Source organism: Peromyscus californicus, unplaced genomic scaffold (assembly GCF_007827085.1).
Source record: "Peromyscus californicus insignis strain IS unplaced genomic scaffold, ASM782708v3 Scaffold_5__1_contigs__length_169319896, whole genome shotgun sequence".
NCBI classification, from domain to species: domain Eukaryota; kingdom Metazoa; phylum Chordata; class Mammalia; order Rodentia; family Cricetidae; genus Peromyscus; species Peromyscus californicus.
Window position 1 is genome coordinate 37,029,780 of NW_026294573.1, and position 20,191 is coordinate 37,049,970.

The 20,191-nt window shown below is 45.1% G+C and overlaps 1 long non-coding RNA gene across 1 annotated transcript; it reads left to right on the plus strand.

The window, feature by feature from the left end:
- The first annotated feature begins 424 nt into the window (after window positions 1-424).
- On the plus strand, window positions 425-17,830 carry LOC128097542 (uncharacterized). Its single transcript, XR_008213894.1, has 3 exons — window positions 425-588; window positions 2,343-2,419; window positions 17,461-17,830. It is a non-coding gene; the product is annotated as an uncharacterized LOC128097542 (long non-coding RNA).
- The last annotated feature ends 2,361 nt before the right edge of the window (window positions 17,831-20,191 follow it).

The window sequence follows — 20,191 nt, forward strand, 5'->3', positions numbered from 1 at the left end:
GGGTTTCTCTTTGTAGCCCTGGCTATCCTGGAACTCACTTTGTAGACCAGGCTGGCCTGCAACTCATGGAGATCTGCCTGCCCCTGCCTCCCGAGTGCTGGGACTAAAGGCGTGCACCACCATGCCTAGCAAACTCAGGGTCTTGTACATGCTAGGCAAGCACTCTACCACTAAGTTACAAAAAGCATTTCTTTTAAAAGATAGGCTCTTGCTGTGTATTCCAGGCTGGCCTTGAATTCACAATGCCATAATGCCTGGCTAACTCAATCACTTCTACCCACTTTTAACAGAGCATTGTTTGTGGGTGACATGTGCAATAGCAGTCTGTAAAATCAGGAAATGAAGAGAGGAAATCAGTATTGTCCCATGACTTAGGCTGTCTGCTTCCTTCTGTGGTTTTTCCCCTGCCTTGTCAGCTCTGCCCATCCCGCTCCCTCTCCTTCCTTCCTCCTTTCCAGCCACAGTCCAGTGGTTTTAGCTGGCTGCAGTCTTCTTCTCACTGCCTCACTTCAGCATGGATCTTTCTGGCTGATTCCTGCCCCGATACCACGACATCTCCGATGCCAGCAGCTGTAGCTCTACATAAAGGTGTGTGCGTATTTACATGTGTGAGTGTGCCTGTGGGTGTGCCCTCATGTAGAAGGAGGAAAAATGTACAGCTACATATAGAGTCCTGAATCATCCTGACCCTGTCGGGCTAAGTTGCACTTTAGAGGGGGAGAGCAGGAGAGAGGAGGTGACAGCTCTACCCCAGGCTACTTTACAGCAGTCTAATCAATAATAACAAATAACAGCAAATAATAACTGCTATAATTAAATTCCTACTAGTGCCCTTTTTGTTGTTGTTGTTGTTTTGAGACACAGTTTCCCTGTGTAGTTTTGGTGCCTGTCCAGGATCTCACTCTGTAGACCAGGAACTCACAGAGATCCACCTGGCTTTGCCTCCTGAGTGATGGGACTAAAGGTGTGCACCACCACTGCCCGGCCCTACTAGTGTAGCATGAGTCTTAACAGTTCTTATTAATTAAATCAAACCTGAGGCCAGTTATTGGGGTGAACGCTGGAAGGTCAGAGAAGCAGAACCGGCCACAGCTACCTCACCTGGCCAACTTCTCTGCTGATCTTGTTTCCTCAGACTGGAAGCCTCTGTGTCCTCATATCCAATGGCTCTCAGCTGAACTGTGCTGCTAGAAGCCTGAAAGCTTAACCAGCCAAATGCTTAACCAGCCAAATGCTTAACCAGCCAAATGCTTAACCAGCCAAATGCTTAACCAGCCAAATGCTTAACCAGCCAAATGCTTAACCAGCCAAATGCTTAACCAGCCAAATGCTTCTAGTTTCTGGTCCTCACGCCTTATATACCTTTCTGCTTTCTACCACCACTCCCTGGGATTAAAGGCTCACTTTCTGCGATTAAATCATGTGTCACCATGCCTGGCCATTTCCAAATGTGGCCTTGAACTCACAGAGATCCAGAGGGATTTCTACCTCTGGAGTGCTAGGATTAAAGGTGTGAGTGCCACCATTTTCTAGCCTTTGTATCTAGTGGCTGTTCTGTCTCTGACCCCAGATAAGTTTATTAGGGTGCACAATATTTTGGGGAACACAATACCACCACACTACTAGTGCTCTTGACTGTTTCATTTCATCCCAAAATATATCAGATCAGTTTTTTTTTCAAATTTCTTTTTATTACTTTATTTATTTTGGGTTTTGGAGACAGGCTTTCAGTATGTAGCCCAGGCTGGTCTTGAATTTGCACTGATCCTTCTGCTTCATGTAATATTTTTCTAAGTTTATTTATTTTATATGTATGGGTGTTTTGACTGAATGTTTGTCTGTATTCCACATGTGTGTAGTGCCCTCTGAAGAGAGCATTAGATCCTCTGCAACTGGAGTTACAAATAATTGTCAAATGCCATATGGGTGCTGGGAACCAAAGTTGGGTCCTCTGCAAGAGCAGCCACTGCTTTTAACCACTGACCCATCTCTCCAGCTTTTTTTTTTTTTTAAATAACCCACTGAGCTCAATTTGTGTTGCCCATATACTCATGGGCACGGGACCTTCCACTGGGATGTATTAAATGTGTGGAACTGCACCCTTAAAGAAAACTGACTCCCCTCCCCCCAAGAGCCATCAACTGTCAATAGTTCCTCAGTTAGAGGTGGGTGCTTATGAGTCTCCTTTTCCTGCACAGGAGAATATTGAATGACTTGGCCTTCTGCAGACAACCACAGCTGGTATGAGTTCATGAGTTCAGTGGTCCCTTCCAGAAGGCACTGTTTTATTCCAATTCTCCCTGACTTGTAGCTCTAAACAATCTTCCCACCTGTTGCTCCAGCTCCAGTGGGTCTGACTTCCTCTTCTGGCTTCCACGGGCACTTGGACTCATTCATACATACCCCCATGCAGACACATGTAAGTATAGACAAATAACAGTTTTGTTTTTTTTTTTTCGTTTTTCGAGACAGGGTTTCTCTGTGTAGCTTTGCGCCTTTCCTGGGACTCGCTTGGTAGCCCAGGCTGGCCTCGAACTCACAGAGATCCACCTGGCTCTGCCTCCCGAGTGCTGGGATTAAAGGCGTGCGCCACCACCGCCCGGCCAAATAACAGTTTTTAGTCAGGCAGATCTCTATGAGGTCAGCTTGGTCTACAGAGCAACCTCCATAACAGTCAGGGCTACACAGAGAAAAACCCTGTTTCAAAAAAAACAAACCAACCAGTTGTGGTGGCACAAGCTTGTAATCCCAGCCAGCACTTGGGAGGTGAAGGCAGGCGGATCTCTGTGAATTAGAGGCCAGCCTGGTCCACAAAATGAATTTCAGGACAGCCAGGGCTGTTACACAGAGAAACTCTGTCTCAAAAAACAAAACAAAACAAAACAGGATTTCTGTCTGTCTTGGTGATGCCAGACATGCTGGTGTTAGAAGGGTTCTGTCAGTTCCTGTCTTCTGGAAATAATTCAGTTGAGAGAGCAGACAGATTAAGCAGAAGTTTATTTAGCAAATCCAAGAAAGCCTTCCCAAGAGAGATGGAAGTGGGCTATCCCTAATGAGGGATGGTAGCAGAATGGGTTCTGCATTGGAGATTTTTTTAAGTGACTATTTATGAGGTAGGTGGCATATTTATGGGGTGAGATAACATTTTCCTCCAGAATCATGGTGGACTGGATCTCTCTTTCAGGGCGTTTTACCTGATGATCATTTAAGTAGCTCACAAAGAGAGGACCAGGGGCAAGGCCACAGGTAGTGAAACCAAGGAGTCTTTTGCAGCCCCTTTAGTGTACCTGTGGGGACACCCTGGTGCCTTATTTTGTAATGGAACAATCTATCTGCAACTTCAAGGACTGTTAACCACCTAGGAGCGTTCTCACGGTCAGGAGACACAGCTACCAAGGTACAGCTGCAGCTTTCTTTCTTTTTTTTTTTTTTTTTTTTTTTGGTTTTTCGAGACAGGGTTTCTCTGTGTAGCTTTGCGCCTTTCCTGGAACTCACTCGGTAGCCCAGGCTGGCCTCGAACTCACAGAGATCCGCCTGGTTCTGCCTCCCTAGTGCTGGCATTAAAGGCGTGCGCCACCACCGCCCGGCTATGCTGCAGCTTTCTTAATGACTTCATACCTAACTTGGTTTCGAGACCACTCTAGGTCCTATGATTGATCTCATAACTAGCTCTGTTAATACAGTTTGTCATTCCAGAATTAAGACATCTTGTTGTTTTCTAAACTTTGCTTTGTCATAAAGACCGGGCAATCCAAGCTGTGTAAACAGGAACACAGCTTGTGCAGTCTGTAAGACGCCCTTCTCTCAGCTCTATACTCATTTCTATGTTCCTGATGTATGCCTGTAATTCTAGATCTTGGGAGGTAGAGGCAAGAAGATCAGGAGTTCCATGCCAGCCTCAGCTACATGAGACCTTGTCTCAATAAAACAAACAAGGACCAGGCTTGGTGGCACATGTTTGTAACCCCATAGTTTGGGAGGCAGTGGCAGGCAGATCGCTGAGTTCAAAGCCATCTCAGTCTACATGGTAAAGTAGAGAAAAGAGGATCTGTGACACTTGTTGGACAGCCAGCCTAACCAGTGGGTGAGCTCCAAATCCAGTGAGACTCTCAAAAACCGTAAAATGGAAATGTTGACTTCTAGCCTCTACACATATGCATCCTATTGGCAAAGGAACACACCTACACACCAAACAAACAAGAAACTGCCTTCCATTTCCACTCCAGCCAGTAAAGGTCATAGGGAGAAAGAAGTGGAGGAGAAAAAGCAGTCATCCATTGCAGAGTTCAGCCTTGCTTCTCTGTTGTGGGATTTTTGTACACTGTGTGAAGAGAATGCTAGGGAACAAAACCGGTCAGCCGCCTGACTTGTGATGTGTGTGCTTCTCTTGTTCTCATGCCTTGCAGTCGTCTCTTCTCAAATAACAATTTATTTAACTTTATTTTTATGTATTGGTGTGAAGGTATCAGATTACCTGGAACTGGAGTTACAGACAGGTGTGAACTGCCATGGGGGTGCTGGCAATTGAACCCGGGTCCTCTGGAAGAGCAGCCAGAGTTCCTAACTGCTGAGCCATCTCTCCAGCCCCTTGCAGCCGCCTCTTATTCTGTGTGTACTTGGGAATGAGACACTTCGGTTTTTTTTTTTTTTTGGTTTTTCGAGACAGGGTTTCTCTGTGTAGCTTTGCACCTTTCCTGGAACTCACTTGGTAGTCCAGGCTGGCCTCGAACTCACAGAGATCCGCCTGGCTCTGCCTCCCGAGTGCTGGGATTAAAGGCGTGCGCCACCACCGGCCCGGCAGACACTTCGGTTTTAATTTCTAATTTTTGTATTTACTATCACTGTGGAGGTGTATGTGTATGGGAGGTGCACTTTTGCCACAGTATGTATGTGGCGGTCAGAGGACCCCTGTGTGGAGTTGGTTCTCTTCTTACCTGGAGTTACATAAACTCTAGAAAAACAAGCTCAGGTTTACACAGGAAGCACAGTTACCCACCCTGAGCCATCTCACCAGTGTCTCAGGCACTTAAAAACAAACAGTTTTGGGGTTGGGGATTTAGCTCAGTGGTAATGTGCTAGGGTTCGGTCCTCAGCTCCGGGAAAACAAAACAAAACAAAACAAAAAAACAAAAAACAATTTCATACTTGCATCCATGATCATGTTCCCTCTCATATATCCTTCCCCCCCCCCCCCCCCCCCCCCCCCCGCAATATGCCTTCCTCCCACCTTCGCGTCCCACCTTTGTTGTGTGTGGAACCCACTGGTGCCAGCTGCTGAAATATTGGCTTGCTCTTGTCCTCAGGCACTTCTTTTTTTTTTTGGTTTTTCAAGACAGGGTTTCTCTGTGTAGCTTTGCGCCTTTCCTGGGACTCACTTGGTAGTCCAGGCTGGCCTCGAACTCACAGAGATCCGCCTGGCTCTGCCTCCCGAGTGCTGGGATTAAAGGCGTGCGCCACCACTGCCCGGCTCAAGACCTTGTTTTTAAAAAACTAGAAAAAGGCCCCAGCTGCCAAGACAGACAACCCAAGTTCAGTCCCCAGGAAATACATGGTAAATGGAGAGAACCGACACCTGACATACACATACACAAAACAAAAATTACAATACAATTAAAAATTAAAAATAGGATACCTCACCCCTTTAAGCTTGCACTCAGGAGGAGGAGGAGGAGACAGATTGATGTATGTTAGTATCGGTCTTCAACCTTCCTAATGCTGCCACCCTCTAATACAGGTCCTCATGTTGTGGTGACCCCCCCAATCATAAAACAATTAAGTTGCTACTTCATAACTTTAATTTTGCTGATGTTATGAATTTTTTTAAGATTTATTTATTTATTATGGATAAAGTATTCTGTCCACTTGTATGCCTGCACGCCAGAAGAGGATACTAGATCTCATTATAGATGGCTGTGAGCCACCATGTGGTTGTTGGGAATTGAACTCAGCTCTTAACCTCTGAGCCATCTCTCCAGCCCTACTGTTATGAATTGTAATGCAAATACCTAATATGCAGGATATCTGATATGTGACCCCTTTGGGGGTCACAACCCACAGGTTGAGAACACCTGGGTTAGTTGGAGGCCAGGCTGGTCTACATACAGAGTTCCAAGCCAGCCAAGGCTACATAGTGAGAGACCTTATCTCAAAAACATCAAACAAAACAAAACAAAATGAGAACTTTAATGCATATGCAATCAGGGAAAAGACAACAAAATGCCTGTGAGAATCATTCACTCTGGTTTAAGGAAAGCTAAGATGGGCACTGAATGCTCTCCATTTCCCACCATCTGTGAGCCACTGAAGGCTAGGGGTGTGGCTCAGAGGTTTCCCCAGCACTACAATAAATAAATAAAAATAAACAGGGAAACCATATATGGTGGCTCAGGCTTGTGATTCTAGCGATTAGGAGGCAGAGGCAGGAGAATCTCAGTTGAAGTCTACATAGGAAGTTTCAGACCTGCCAGGGATACATAGCGAGATCTCTTCTCAATAGGAAAAACTAAGGCAGGAGTCTGAACGCCTTTAATCCCAGCACTTGGGAGTCAGAGGTAAGAGGATTTCTGTGAATTCGAGGCTAGCTTGGTCTGCAAGTTCCAGGACAGTCAGGGCTCCATAGAGAAACCCTGTCCTAAAACACACCCTGTCCTAAAACATCTCCCACCCCCCAAAAAATGTGTAGCCCTGGCTATCCTGGAACTAGCTCTGTAGACCAGAGATCCGCCTGCCTCTGCTTTCCAAATTCTGGGATTAAAAGTGTGCACCACCATCGCCCACCTTAAAAATAAATGAAATTAGTAAAAGGAGCACCCTTTCTATATATGTAGCACCTCAAGTCCTTAGTTCTTGTCATCAACATGATTCTAGTTAAGTTCAGGTACGCTCTGACAGATCACAGCTTGCTAGGGTTTAGTCTGGAGCTGTGTAAGACTTGTTATCCTCAAAGACTCAGGGGAACACGTGTTGTCTTCATGGGCAGGTTGGTCCAAAGTTTCTGACTCCGTCAGCAGAACAAGCAAGCCCTTCCTCCCCCTCCCCCCTCCTCCTCCTTCTCTTCCTCTTTTTCTTATTCTCTCCCTCCTCCCTTTTTCTTCCTTCTTTCCTTCCTTCCTTCCTTTCTTTTTTTTTTTAAACACAAGGCCTCAACTATATAACTCTGACTGGCCTGGAACTCCCTATGTAGACCAGGTTGGCCTTGAACTCAGAGATCTGTTTGTTTCTTGAATTCCTCCTGGAATTGAAGGCATGTACCACTATGCTCAACTTTATTTTCTTTCTCATGGTTTCCCTTTCCTTCCTATGTCTTCTTAATTTTTCCTGTTTTTTTTGGGGGGGGGAGGGGAGAGATAGGGTAGGGAGTGGGGGCACGTTTTCAGGGCACAGTTTCTCTGTGTAACCCTGACTGTCCTAGAACTCACTCTGTAGACCAGGCTGGCTGTCTACTCAAAGAGATCTGCCTGCCTCTGCCTCCCAAGGGCTGGGATTGAAAGGCGTGCACAAGAATCATTTCTTAATAACCTCTTGGTTTTAGTTACTTTAGGAAGGGCTGGCACAAGTGACTCCGTTTGTTAGTGATTTTGAGATAGGGTCTCATTATTGTAACCCTGGTGAAGTGAAATTATTCTAAAGACCATACGGTCCCTAATTGTGTAGAGAGGCGACTAGGAAGGTAAGGTTCATTTAACAAGGTTTGTTCATACACATTTTCCTTAGATTCAACAGAACACTTGATGATAAGATGTAGCTTTTGTCTGGTATGGCACACACCTTTATTCTCAGCACTCAGGAGGCAAAGGGCAGGCAGATCTCTGTGAGTTTGAATCTAATCTATAGAGGTAGTTCCAAGACAGCCAGGGCTATACAAAGACACCCTGTCTTGAAAAACAAAACAAATTAAAAAAAATGTAGCTTTTTTTGTTTGGCGTGGTGGTCCATGACCTTAATTCTAGCACTCAGGAAGGCAGAGGCAGGGTTATGTCTGTGGGTTCAGCCAGGACTACATAGTGAGACTCTATCTCAACAACAACAATAGCCTTTTTAGCTTTCCTGGACTAGAGAGATGGCTCAGTAGTTAAGAGTTCATACTGCCTTTGCAGAAGAACTAAATTCTGTTCCCAGAATCCATATTAGGCAGCTCACAATCACTTGTAACTCCATCTTGTATGTCCATCTTCTGGATTCCATGGACATACAAATACACATGCACATACCTACATACATATGCATAAATAAAAATAAAGTATATTAACCGGACAGTGGTTAATATACTTTAATCCCAGCTCTTGGGAGGCAGAGGCCAGCCTGATCTACAAAGCTAATTCCAGGATAGATAGATAGATAGATAAATAAATAATATTTAAAAATGAATGTAGAGCTAGAGAGGTGACTCAGTAGTTAAAAACACTTGTTCTTGCAAGGAAACTGGGCTTGGTTCCTAGTACCCATTTGGTAGTTTACAACCATCTGAAACTTCAATTCCATGGGATCTAATGCCCTCTTCCGACCTCTGAGAACACTAGGCATGTATGCAGTACATACACATATATAAAGGCAAAACACTCATAAAACACATAAAATAAATAAATCTCTAAAAAATTTTTTTAATTGGACTGGAGAGATGGCTCAATGGTTAGGATCACTTGCTGTGCCAGGCGGTGGTGGCATACACCTTTAATTCTAGCCCTGGGAAGGCAGAAGCATGTTGCTCAAATCCTAAATGGCCTTAAAATAAAAACCTGGCACCAGATGGGTAAATGCTCAAAGATCAGAGAGATAAAGAAACAAGCCACTGCCATGTCTCACCTCGCCAACTCCACAAATCCTCTCAGTGAATGTCTCAGTCGAAGGGGGTCCAGGTGAAAAGAGGCTTCAGCCAAAAAGGGCTCTAGCTGAAAGGCTTCAGCCAGAAAGCTTTAGTTCCTGCCTCCTCACCCCTTATATACCTTTCTCCGCCCAGCCATCACTTCCTGGGATTACAGGCGTGTGTGTGCTTCCCAAATACTGGGATTAAAGGTGTGTGCCACCATTGCCTGTCTCTGTTTCCTAGACTGAGTCAATCTCATGTAGTCCAGGGTGGCTTTGAACTCACAGAGATCCAGACGGATCTCGGCCTCCTGAGTGCTAGGATTAAAGGTGTGTGCCACCACTGCCTGGCCTCTGTGTTTAATCTAGTGGCTTGTTCTGTTCTCTGATCTTCAGGCAAATTTTATTAAGGTACAACAAAATATTACCACAGAAGCAGGTGGAGTTCTGTAAGTTCAAGGCCAGCCTGGTCTACAAAGTGAGTTCCAGGCCAGCCGGGGCTGGTACACAGAGAAACCCTGTCTCCAAACAAACAAACAAACAGGAACATTTGTTGTTCTTTCAGAGGACCCAGGTTCAGTTCTTAGCACCCATGTGGTGGCTCACTATTATTCATAACCCTAGTTCCAGGGAATCTAATGCCCTCTTCTGACACTAGACCCACACTTGATGCACATGCACGCACATAGGTTAAACATACATACATACAAAATACGATAAACCTCAAAAAAAAATAAAGTTTATTTTTTACCATGGGGCTGGAGGACTAACTCATCAGTTGAGAGCACTTGCTGCCCTTCCGGAGGAGAGGAGCTCTGTCCCCAGCATGGAGTCAGGAGGCTCAAAACAACTTAGCTCCAAAAGAGCCAACACCCTCTCTGGCCTCTGCAGGCACCTTCATGTATGTAGTATACATACCCCAACATATGCACATGTTAGCAAGTTTTAAATTATTTTTTATAAGAATTACTACATTTATTTCTGTGTGTGCGTGTTTATGTCGGTAAGTGTGTCGTAGTGTGCATGTGGAGGTCGGCAGACAGCTTATGGGAGTCCGGTCTTTCTTTCCACAAGGTACATCCTGGGCTTCAGACACAGGTCCTCAGCCTTGGCTGCATGTGCCTGTGGGAACAAGAGCAGGGCTCAGAGGCAACTCCATTCCAGCTCCCTCCCCCTCCTGGGAGCACTTGCTAGCTGGAATAGCACCTAAGTCAAAACAATATCAAACCCGAATGTCCTAGTTGAACATTAACTCTGTGTGGCTGGATAGGAACTCAACCCCCTCACCTCAGACCTGACGAAAACCCTCACACGTTCGAGAAGTCCACTCTTCCCTGTGATGAGAACCCTTCTCAGGTTTATTCTGAAATAAACACGTCACTCCTCCAGAGCCACCTTCTCTCTCTTCTTACATTTGGTGCCATGTGTGAGGACAGGTGCTTGGAGCAAAGACCTCTTTGCAGTCCAGAAAGCATCAGGTGCTGGCTGCTCATCTCAGGCTTAACTCCTGGACCCTGGCTTTCATTCTGTCCTCCCCTACTCCTTTCTCCCAGCCTCACCTTTTGATTGCATGAGAGTTGCTGTCTGCTTGTTGGGACTTCCAGGTCCAGGCCGGGGTGACTCTACAGACACCCAAAATTACATGCAGTGTTTAGCAGGTCTGAACTTCCGACTGCCCTCTGGGTAATCCATCAGGAGATTTCTCTCTCTTGCTTCCTTCTAAGGACCTTGAGTATTGCCTCCTGTGCTCTTGCCCAACACTGGACTCATATATACCCCTATAAATGGCACGTGATCCCTTCTGTCTTCGGTTTCTCTTCCAAGGTGCCTGTGAGACAGTCCCCTGGGCACTGCCAAGCTAGAAGCTTGGTGTGGTAAAGGTCGGCTGCCATTGCTTTGTGCCTTTTCCTCCCTCTCCCGGAGAGGTTCTGCTGCTGCCTGAAATCCTTCTGGGCACACCTGTCAGTGGGGCTGGAATCCTCAGACCACCCTGGGCTCTCCTTAACAGCATGGGTTCCTAGTTTTTCAAAATTAAAACTTAAACTTCCTCCTTTCTGAACTGTGCCTCAAGGGTAAAGTGATTACTCAGCCTGGTTCCAGTATAAACTGACCCAATAGCTGAAAAAATGGGGTGTTTGACTTCCAAATTCTCAAAGATCTTGATAACATCATAGAAGAATCCGAAATGAGAAGCAGCAATAAATTTCCTATATATAGACTTTTTCTACTTCTTTTTCTTCTTCTTTCTTTCTTTTTTTTTTTGTTTTGGTTTGGTTTTTCAAGACAGGGTTTCTCTGTGTAACAGTCCTGGCTGTCCTAGAACTCACTGTGTAGATCAGGCTGGCCTTGAACTCACAGACATCCTCCTGCCTCTAGCCTCCCCAGTGCTGGGATCAATGACATACACCACCACCGCCCGGCTCTGCTTCTCACCTTACTCTTTCAGGCACCAATCCTGCTCCTAGGACCTTTACACTTTTTTTCTTTTCTTTTCCTCTTCTATCTAGCTCTCTGCAGGACTTACCAAATCTCTCTGCCCCTTCCCACCCATAGCCTTAGCAACTGTGCCTTGATGCTTCAAATCCAAAGCAACTATCCCAGCTCCCTCTGGGTAGGCTGAGGCCTCTCTCAGTGGATGGACTGTCCTCCTACCCTCAACAGGGCTTGTCTGAGGCTGCCCAACCCCCAGAGCCTGTGCCAGGAGACTTTGACTAATTCTCAGTTTAAGACTGGTGCTTCTGACACCAGCCCAGCCCAGCTTTGACTGGCTTTTAAAAGCTGGCTTTACTTTCAGTACATTAATTCAATCCATAGATTTCCAAACTGCTTCCCCGGCCTACAGGGATACCTTTCAGCCACAGCCTTTTCTGTCCCAGTCCTATCCTCTCTTCCCTTGCCTTCCTGCAATACAGCTATCAGCCAAGCCTCAAAAGATAAAGTGCTCCTGGAGGCTTGGTTAAAATGACCAAAAATAGGCCGGGCAGTGGTGGCGCACGCCTTTAATCCCAGCACTCGGGAGGCAGAGCCAGGCGGATCTCTGTGAGTTCGAGGCCAGTCTGGGCTACCAAGTGAGTTCCAGGAAAGGCGCAAAGCTACACAGAGAAACCCTGTCTCGAAAAACCAAAAAAAAAAAAAAAAAAAAAAAAAAGACCAAAAATAACTCCCAGTTGCTCTTCACCCTACTCCTTTACAGGGAGACTCTTGCTAAAGGCTGATACTATCTGCCTAGATATATAAAAGTCTCACCCGTTTTTTCCTCCTCCACAGTTAAATACATCATGTTATTTCAACATGTTATAGTGCTTTTACTCACTGAGCCAACTTGTACATTTAATTGATGTACTGGGGACAAGTGGCCAAACTTAGCTTATTGGGGCTGCTAGGTCCCAGGTTTTTACCTAAAATCTCTGGTAACACTAAGAGGACAGAAATAGAGCTTTGTTAAAGCAATGACTTTTTTTTTTTGGTTTTTCAAGACAAGGTTTCTCTGTCCTGGAACTTGCTTTGTAGACCAGGCTGGTCTTGAACTCACAAAGATCCACCTGCCTCTTCCTCCTGAGTGCTGGCATTAAAGGCATGCACCACCACCGCCTGGCTGCAATGACAATTATTTTAAGCAGACACTATGTGTCTGTGCTGGTTAGTGTAGCAAGCTTTCTTGTCGAGCTATCTTTGGACCACTAGTCCACAATGATGACTCAGAGACTTGTTATTAATTATGAAAGCTTAGCCTCAGCTTAGGCTTTTACCCAACTACCTCTTATAGCTTAATTTACCCATATATTTTTTTAAAGCTTTATTTCTTTATTACATATACAGTGTTCTGTCTGCACTCCAGAAGAGGGCACCAGATCACATTACAGATGGTTGTAAACCACCATGTAGTTGCTGGGAATTGAACTCAGAACCTCTGGAAGAGCAGCCAGGGCTCTTAACCTCTGAGCCATTTCTCCAGCCCAATTAACCCATATTTTTAAATCTATATTCTGCCACGTGGTTACCTCTTCTTAGTACAGCATATCCGACTTGCCCTGAGTCTGCTGGCGAAATTGCATGCCTAGATTCCTCCCCCCAGTTTCTCTCTTTCTACCCGGAAGTCCTGCCTATTCTCTCCTGCCTAGCTATTCTTTATATAGCTACCTTTTACTTCATTAATCCAATCAGAAGATGCCTTAGGCAGGGACACATCTTTACAATGTAAACAAATATTCTGCAACAGGTTAGTTTTTGTCAGCTTGACACAACAAGTAAGAGTCACCTGGGAAGAGGGACCCTCACAGTTGAGGAATTGCCGCCATCAGATTGGCCTGTTGGAATGTCTGTGGGGGGTGCTTTCTTGATTAATGATGATGTGAGAGGCTGCAACCCTCTGTGCATGCTAGCAACACTGATCAGGTGTTCCTGAGTTGTATCTGTAAACCAGATTGTATCTGTAAGCCAGATTGTATCTGTAAGACCGTGGTTCTCCTTGGTCTCTACTTTAGGTTCTCTTCTTCCTGCCTCCAGGTTCCTGCTTGAGTTCCTGTTCTGACTTCATTCAGTGATAGACTGTGACATGGAAGTGTAAGATGAAATAAACCTTTTCCTCCCCAAGTTTGTTTTGATCAGAGTCTTATCATAGGAATAGAAAGCAGACTAGGGTAATTCCCCAAATCATGAACTATATCATTCAAAATTATGATTTTTATTTATTTATTTATTTATTTTTAAATTTTTTTTTTTTGGTTTTTCGAGACAGGGTTTCTCTGTGTAGCTTTGCGCCTTTCCTGGAACTCGCTTTGGAGACCAGGCTGGCCTCGAACTCACAGAGATCCGCCTGGCTCTGCCTCCCGAGTGCTGGGATTAAAGGCGTGCGCCACCACCGCCCGGCTTTATTTATTTATTTTGTGTCAGGGTCTCATGAAGCCCAGCTTTGCCTCTCACTTGTTATATAGCCAAGGCTGATCTTGAGCTACTGACCTTCTTGCCTCCTCCAATTTCCAAGCACTGGGATTAGAGACCTGATCCACCACATTCCTCAGCAAACAGATTAGTTCTCTAAACAATACACATCCAACCCAACTAGAAAAATCCTTGGTGGGCTGGGGTTACACTTCACACGTGACATTTTGTAGTCTCAGAGTTGGGACAGGAGGCATCTGGGTAACAGCAATGACTCAGCAGTTCGTTAGTTGGCAAGGTGACTACTGATTGTTGGACTTCAGACTTTTAAGAAGCCAGATTCAGCAGGAAAAAGAAAGGAGAGCCCACTAGACCTTGCAGAAGATGGTGGAAGTCCTAAGATGAGATGTGGGGTTGCAAAGGTCCTTGTACTCACAGAGAAGCACTAAGAGAACCAGGAATGTTAATTATGCAGGGGTGTCTCCTCAGTGGAGGAGAGAGAAATCAAATTCCATCCAGAAAAGCCAAGCGGATTTTTTTGACCACCTGGTGACCATTTTGCTGTATGTGGAGACAGACCTCGCCCATCTTTTGCTATAGAGGCAGAACCTAACCCAAATTCCCCATAATGGTTACCCCAGACTCTCCCCTCCCTAGAATGTTACCCATCCTTAGGGAAGATGTCACATGTACTTATGGCCTGCTGACCTCTATGCTATCATTCAGAGACCACACTAGATTCTAGGCCTTTTAGCTATAGAACCCACATTCATGATATAGTGACACCTTAAGCTTTATTGTGTACCTAGAATTGGACTGATTGGACTGATTGTTGCCTGGAAACCATTCCCAAAATTATACTCTGTTTAAGTTTGGTGACAGTGAAATACCAGGCATTAGACTCACCGAATGATCCAGGTTGATGAAATTGATCTGCACAGGGTTTTCATTCTTGTCTGTTCTTTTTTTTGTTTTGTTTTGTTTTTCAAGACAGGGTTTCTCTGTGTAGCTTTGCACCTTTCCTGGAACTCACTCTGTAGCCCAGGCTGGCCTCGAACTCACAGAGATCCGCCCGCCTCTGCCTCCCGAGTGCTGGGATTAAAGGCTTGTGCCACCGCCGCCAGGCTTCTTGTCTCTTCTTGAAGCTCACTTCCCTGTTTGACACCTGCAGGGGCCACTCAATGGGAAATATAGTATGTGTCTCTTGATGGTAAATCTGCGGGGCTAAGATGTGCTTGAGGGATTCTAAATTCTGATACAATGAAGTGGAATCTGAATTTACTTTTTGTTTTGTTTTTCTTCCCCTCCCCTTTTTTTTTTTCAGAGCTGAGGACTGAACCCAGGGCTTTGTGCTTGCTAGGCAAGCGCTCTACCACTGAGCTAAATCTACAGCCCCTTGTTTTGTTTTTCAAGATAGGGTTTCTCTGTATGTAGCCTTGGCTGTCCTGGAACTCACTCTGTAGACAAAGCTGGCCTCTAACTCACAGAATCTGCCTGCCTCTGCCTCTCAAGTGCTGGGATTAAAGGCATGTGCCACAACTGCCTGGCAAATTTACTTATTTTTTGAGTTTCACTCTAGTTCAGGGTTTCACTCTAGTTCAGGCAGGCCTGGAATCTTTGTAGCCCAGATTGGCCTTTAACTCAGGTCAATTCTCCTGCCTCAGTCCTTATCCAGAGTGTTGGGATTTTAAGCATATGCCACCATACCTGGCTCCTAATTGCCATTACTATGATAGAGTGACACATCTATATGGACACTGCTCTGGGAAGGATGGCTGTGTTAAATTATTCTAGCCTAGAATAAGGCTGCTTTATATCAAAGTGGGTTGAGCTCAGAGTAAGGCCTCTGCTGATTCTGACAGGACCAGAAGGAGTTAACCTCAACAAGCCCTGACTGCAACTGCAATCGATCCTGATACCTCTGTAGAGAATATTAATCTTTAATTAACAGACTCAGGCTATCAGAAGTTACACACACACACACACACACACACACACACACACACACACCCAATGCTTGCCTTGCACAGTCCCTAAAACAGATAACCAACTCTGTAAAACTTACTCCTTGGCAAAATAATGAGGTTCAAAATAATGTTCACCTAATAATTCACATATGAGTGCACAGGGGTATCCCACCTGTTAGATCTGAATAACAGAGATTCCTTGACATTGAAACATCATCTGACAGCCCTCACAGAAATGCCTTCATGAAAGTTAGTCCTTGAAATGCTTCTGCTGAAAAGTTTGTACTCTCTTGTCCACTGGGGATGTACCACAGTGTACTTAATACATTTTCTGCTTTGTTTTCTATCTTGGTGAATTCATTCTCAGCTGGCATGTCACTGGCCTATTAACACCATCCCTGGAGTGGCAATTTGGTTTATGAAGATATTACTACTTCAGAAAGTAGGTGGGAAGTAATGGGCAGGAGGGACGGACTGATTCCTAAAGGGAGGAGAGATGAAGTGTAGAGGAGACAGGTGGGGGGAAAGACAAGAGCTATACCCAAACAACCCTGGATCTTGCCCACTTCTGCCAAGGAAAAGAAAACTTAAATGCAAAATTCAATTCAAGTTGACAGGACTATTTCAAATTTGTAATTTTGTTGTTATTTTTTTTGAGACAGGGTTTCTCTGTGTAGCCCTGGCTGTCCTGGAACTTGCTCTGTAGACCAGGCTGGCCTTCAACTCAGAGATTCACCTGCCTCTGCCTCCTGAGTGCTGGGACTAAAGGCATGTACCATCACCGCCAGGTTAGCTATATAATTTAGGACAGATTATAAATTGTTTTAATCTCTTTCAGTCTAATTTGTAAAATGTATCACGAATATCTCCCTTTGCAAGTATCTGATATGCTGATGACATTTGTACCTTATCCAGATTGTGGTTGCATTGAAAAAAAAAAACTCATGGATTTGTACATTTCTAAACCTATGCTATATCACACTATTAAAAAATTTATAAGAAATAAAATAAGGACTGGAGATTGAGTGCTTAAGAGCTTAGTGGTTAAGACCACTGGCTGCTCTTCCAGAGGACCTGGATTTGATTCCCAAGTCATATGACAGCTAACAACCATCTATAACTCTAGTTCCAGGGGATCTGATACACTCTTCTGTTTTCTCTGGGCACCAGCCATACCTATGGTACATAGACACACATGCAGGCAAACACCTTTGCACATAAAATAATAAAAATTTTGGAAAAAAAAACAAGAAAATAACCAAGGGTTGGTGGCCCATGCCTGTAGTCTCAAATCAGGGAGGTTAAAGCAGGTTTGTTTAAACACAGGTATTGCAGGCTAGCCTGGGCAACATAGTTAGCCAGCTCCCCTCTCTCTGCAAGACTAATGTAGTCAATGCTAACCTTAAACTTACGAAACTCTCTTCCCAGCATTTTCAGATATATGCCACTATACCTTTTTTGAGACAGAATTATAGAGTTTCCCTTTGTAGTCTGGAACTCACTACTTAGCCCAAGCTGCCTTTAAACTTGATATTGAACTTCTTGTCTTAACTTCCTAAATGATGGGATTAAGGTATGTGTGTGTGTATGTGAAGGGTATTAAATCAGGCATACTGTCTCACCCCTGTAATCCTAAGACTATCCTTTCAGGAGGTAGAGGCAGGAAGATCAGGAGTTTAAGGCCAGTCTCAGATATGTGAGGGGAGTATCAGGCCCATCTGGGGTCTGGATTACATGAAATTGCCTCAAAAAGGGCAGTGGGAGAGTTGGAGAGATTTCTTAGCAATTAAGACACTTGCTTCTCTTGCAGAGGACCAGGGTTCAGTTCCCAGCACCCAAATGACAGCTCACAACCCTCATTAACCCAGTTCCAGGGGATGTGACACTCTTCTTGGTGAGGGCCAGATTGACCGAGGCTTTTCCTGAGACCCTGATGTATGGAGAAGGAACATAGCTCTTCTGAAAACCAGGAACATGCTTGGCAAGGCAAGTAATGGCCTGAAGCCAGGGCCTTGGGGGAGCTGAAGCTTCAGATCCTGAGAACCCAACTCTTCCCACCCCACCGTGTGGGGCTATGGTTATCAGTCTGAGGGGTTCCGTGAGCTTGGTCTGTAATGTTCTTGAGATACCCTATGTTCCCCTTACACAACACTGTTCCATTAGCTTCCCTCTGACTTACTGCCATTGTGTGATAATTTCTGCTGACTCTGTCCCACTTCTCCCCTGGAATTAGTATATAATATGCTGTACTTCCTAATAGGCTTGCTTGGCATAGCTTGTGCAAGACCTCCCATCTCAAATTCATCTTTCTCCTTATCTTCTCATCTCTTGGTCCTCTCTCTCAGGACCTGTCCCTGAAGAATGACCTGTTGGTCTAGGTCACTTCTGACCTCCTCAGGCTCCTGCATGGATGTGGTACACAGACATATACTAAGGCACACACACATACACATAAAATTAATTTTTTGAGACAGTTTTCTCTGTATAATCCTGGCCATCCTTTAACTCACTCTGTAGACCAGCCTGGCCTCAAACTCAGAGATCTGCCTTCAGCCTCCTGAGTGCTGGGATTAAGGGCTTTGCACCACCACTCTCTGGTAACAAAATAATTTATTATTATTATTATTATTATTATTTATTTTGTTTTTTTTGAAACAGGGTTTCTCTGTATAGCCCTGGCTGTCCTGGAACTTGCTTTTTAGTCCAGGTTGGCCTCGAACTCTCAGAGATCTGCCTGCCTCTCTCTCCCAAGCACTGCAAGTGCTGGGATTAAAGGCGTGCGCCACCACCGCCCGGCAGTGCATTGGTGTTTTGCCTGCATCTATATCTGTGTGAGGGTGTCAGATCTTTGAGTTACAGACAGTTGAGAATTGTGGTGCTAGGAATTGAACCCAGGTCCACTGGAAGAGCAGGCAGTGCTCTTAACCACTGAGCCATCTCTCCAGCCCCAATAACATAATTTTTTTTTTTTTTTTTTGGTTTTTCGAGACAGGGTTTCTCTGTGTAGCTTTGCGCCTTTCCTGGAACTCGCTTTGGAGACCAGGCTGGCCTCGAACTCACAGAGATCCGCCTGGCTCTGCCTCCCGAGTGCTGGGATTAAAGGCGTGCGCCACCACCGCCCGGCAACATAATTATTTTTAAACAGAAAAGAAAAAGATCTGGTGCATGTCTTTAATCTCAGCATTTAGGAGGCAGAGCTAGGCAGAGCTCCACGATTTGGAGGCCAGGCTGGTCTACATCGTGAGTTCCATGGCAGCCAGAGCCACATAGTGAGACCCTGTCTCAAAAACAACAAAGCCCCAAACAGATATAAACCAACCTCTAAGCAAACAAAATGCCTAGAGTTGTATATCATGATGATTCAATTAAATTCTATTTATGAATTTTTTTTATCTATATGTGTGTCACCTGTATGTAGGTGCTCATAGAGGCCAGAAAAAGGTGTTAAATTCCCTAGAGCTGGAGTTACAAATAGTTCTAAGCCTCCTGACATGAGAGCTGGGAACTGAACTTGAGTTTTCTGAAAAAGTGTTCTTCACCCTCCTTGTACCCCTCGGCCATCTCGACAGCTCCAAATTTTTCCTTTTAGATAGGGGATCATGAATCTCAGGCTGCCCTCAAACTCACTGTGTAGGAGGCAAGAAACTTTGAATCTTATGATTCTGTTCACCTCCATTTCCCCACTGTAGGAGAGGATGGCTTCTTTGCATTCTAAGATTATATTTTTATTTTTTTTATTTATTTTTAAACAGGTCTTATGTATCCCAGGCTGGCCTCAAATTCATTCCGTAGGTAGGAGAAGATGGCCTTGAACTCCTACTCTTCCTGCCCTCACATCCTCGGTGCTCAGATGAAAGTACAGCCACCATGTAGGGCTGAGGTTTGAGCCCAGGGCATAATAGGCAAGAGCTCTATCAACTGAACTACATCCTCTGCAACTTGGAACTTCTGATCCTCCTTGCCTCCACCTCCCGAGTGCTGGCATCACAACGACCCCTCTTTTTTTTTTTTTTGAGACAGGATTTCTCTGTACAGTTTTGGTGCCTGTCCTGGATCTCGCTCTGTAGACCAGGCTGCCAGGAACTCACAGAGATCCGCCTGGCTCTGCCTCCCAAGTGCAGGCATTAAAGGCGTGTGCCACCACCGCCCGGCTTCAAAACCGGTTTTATGCAGTGCTGGGATTTTGAACCCAGAAATTTTTTTTTTTTTTTTTTTTTGGTTTTTCGAGACAGGGTTTCTCTGTGTAGCTTTGCGCCTCTCCTGGAACTCACTTGGTAGCCCAGGCTGGCCTCGAACTCACAGAGATCCGCCTGGCTCTGCCTCCCGAGTGCTGGGATTAAAGGCGTGCGCCACCACCGCCCGGCTAAACCCAGAACTTTTTGTTAAGCAAGCACTGTAGTAATTTAGCTACATCCCCAGTCCATATTTATGAAGTCTTTAGCACAGTGCCAGGGCAAAGTATTCACTGAGAGATCCGTAACTTTCTAGAAGGGGGTCTGCAGAGCCCAGATTTTCACTGTTCCGGTTCTGAGAACCAGCCC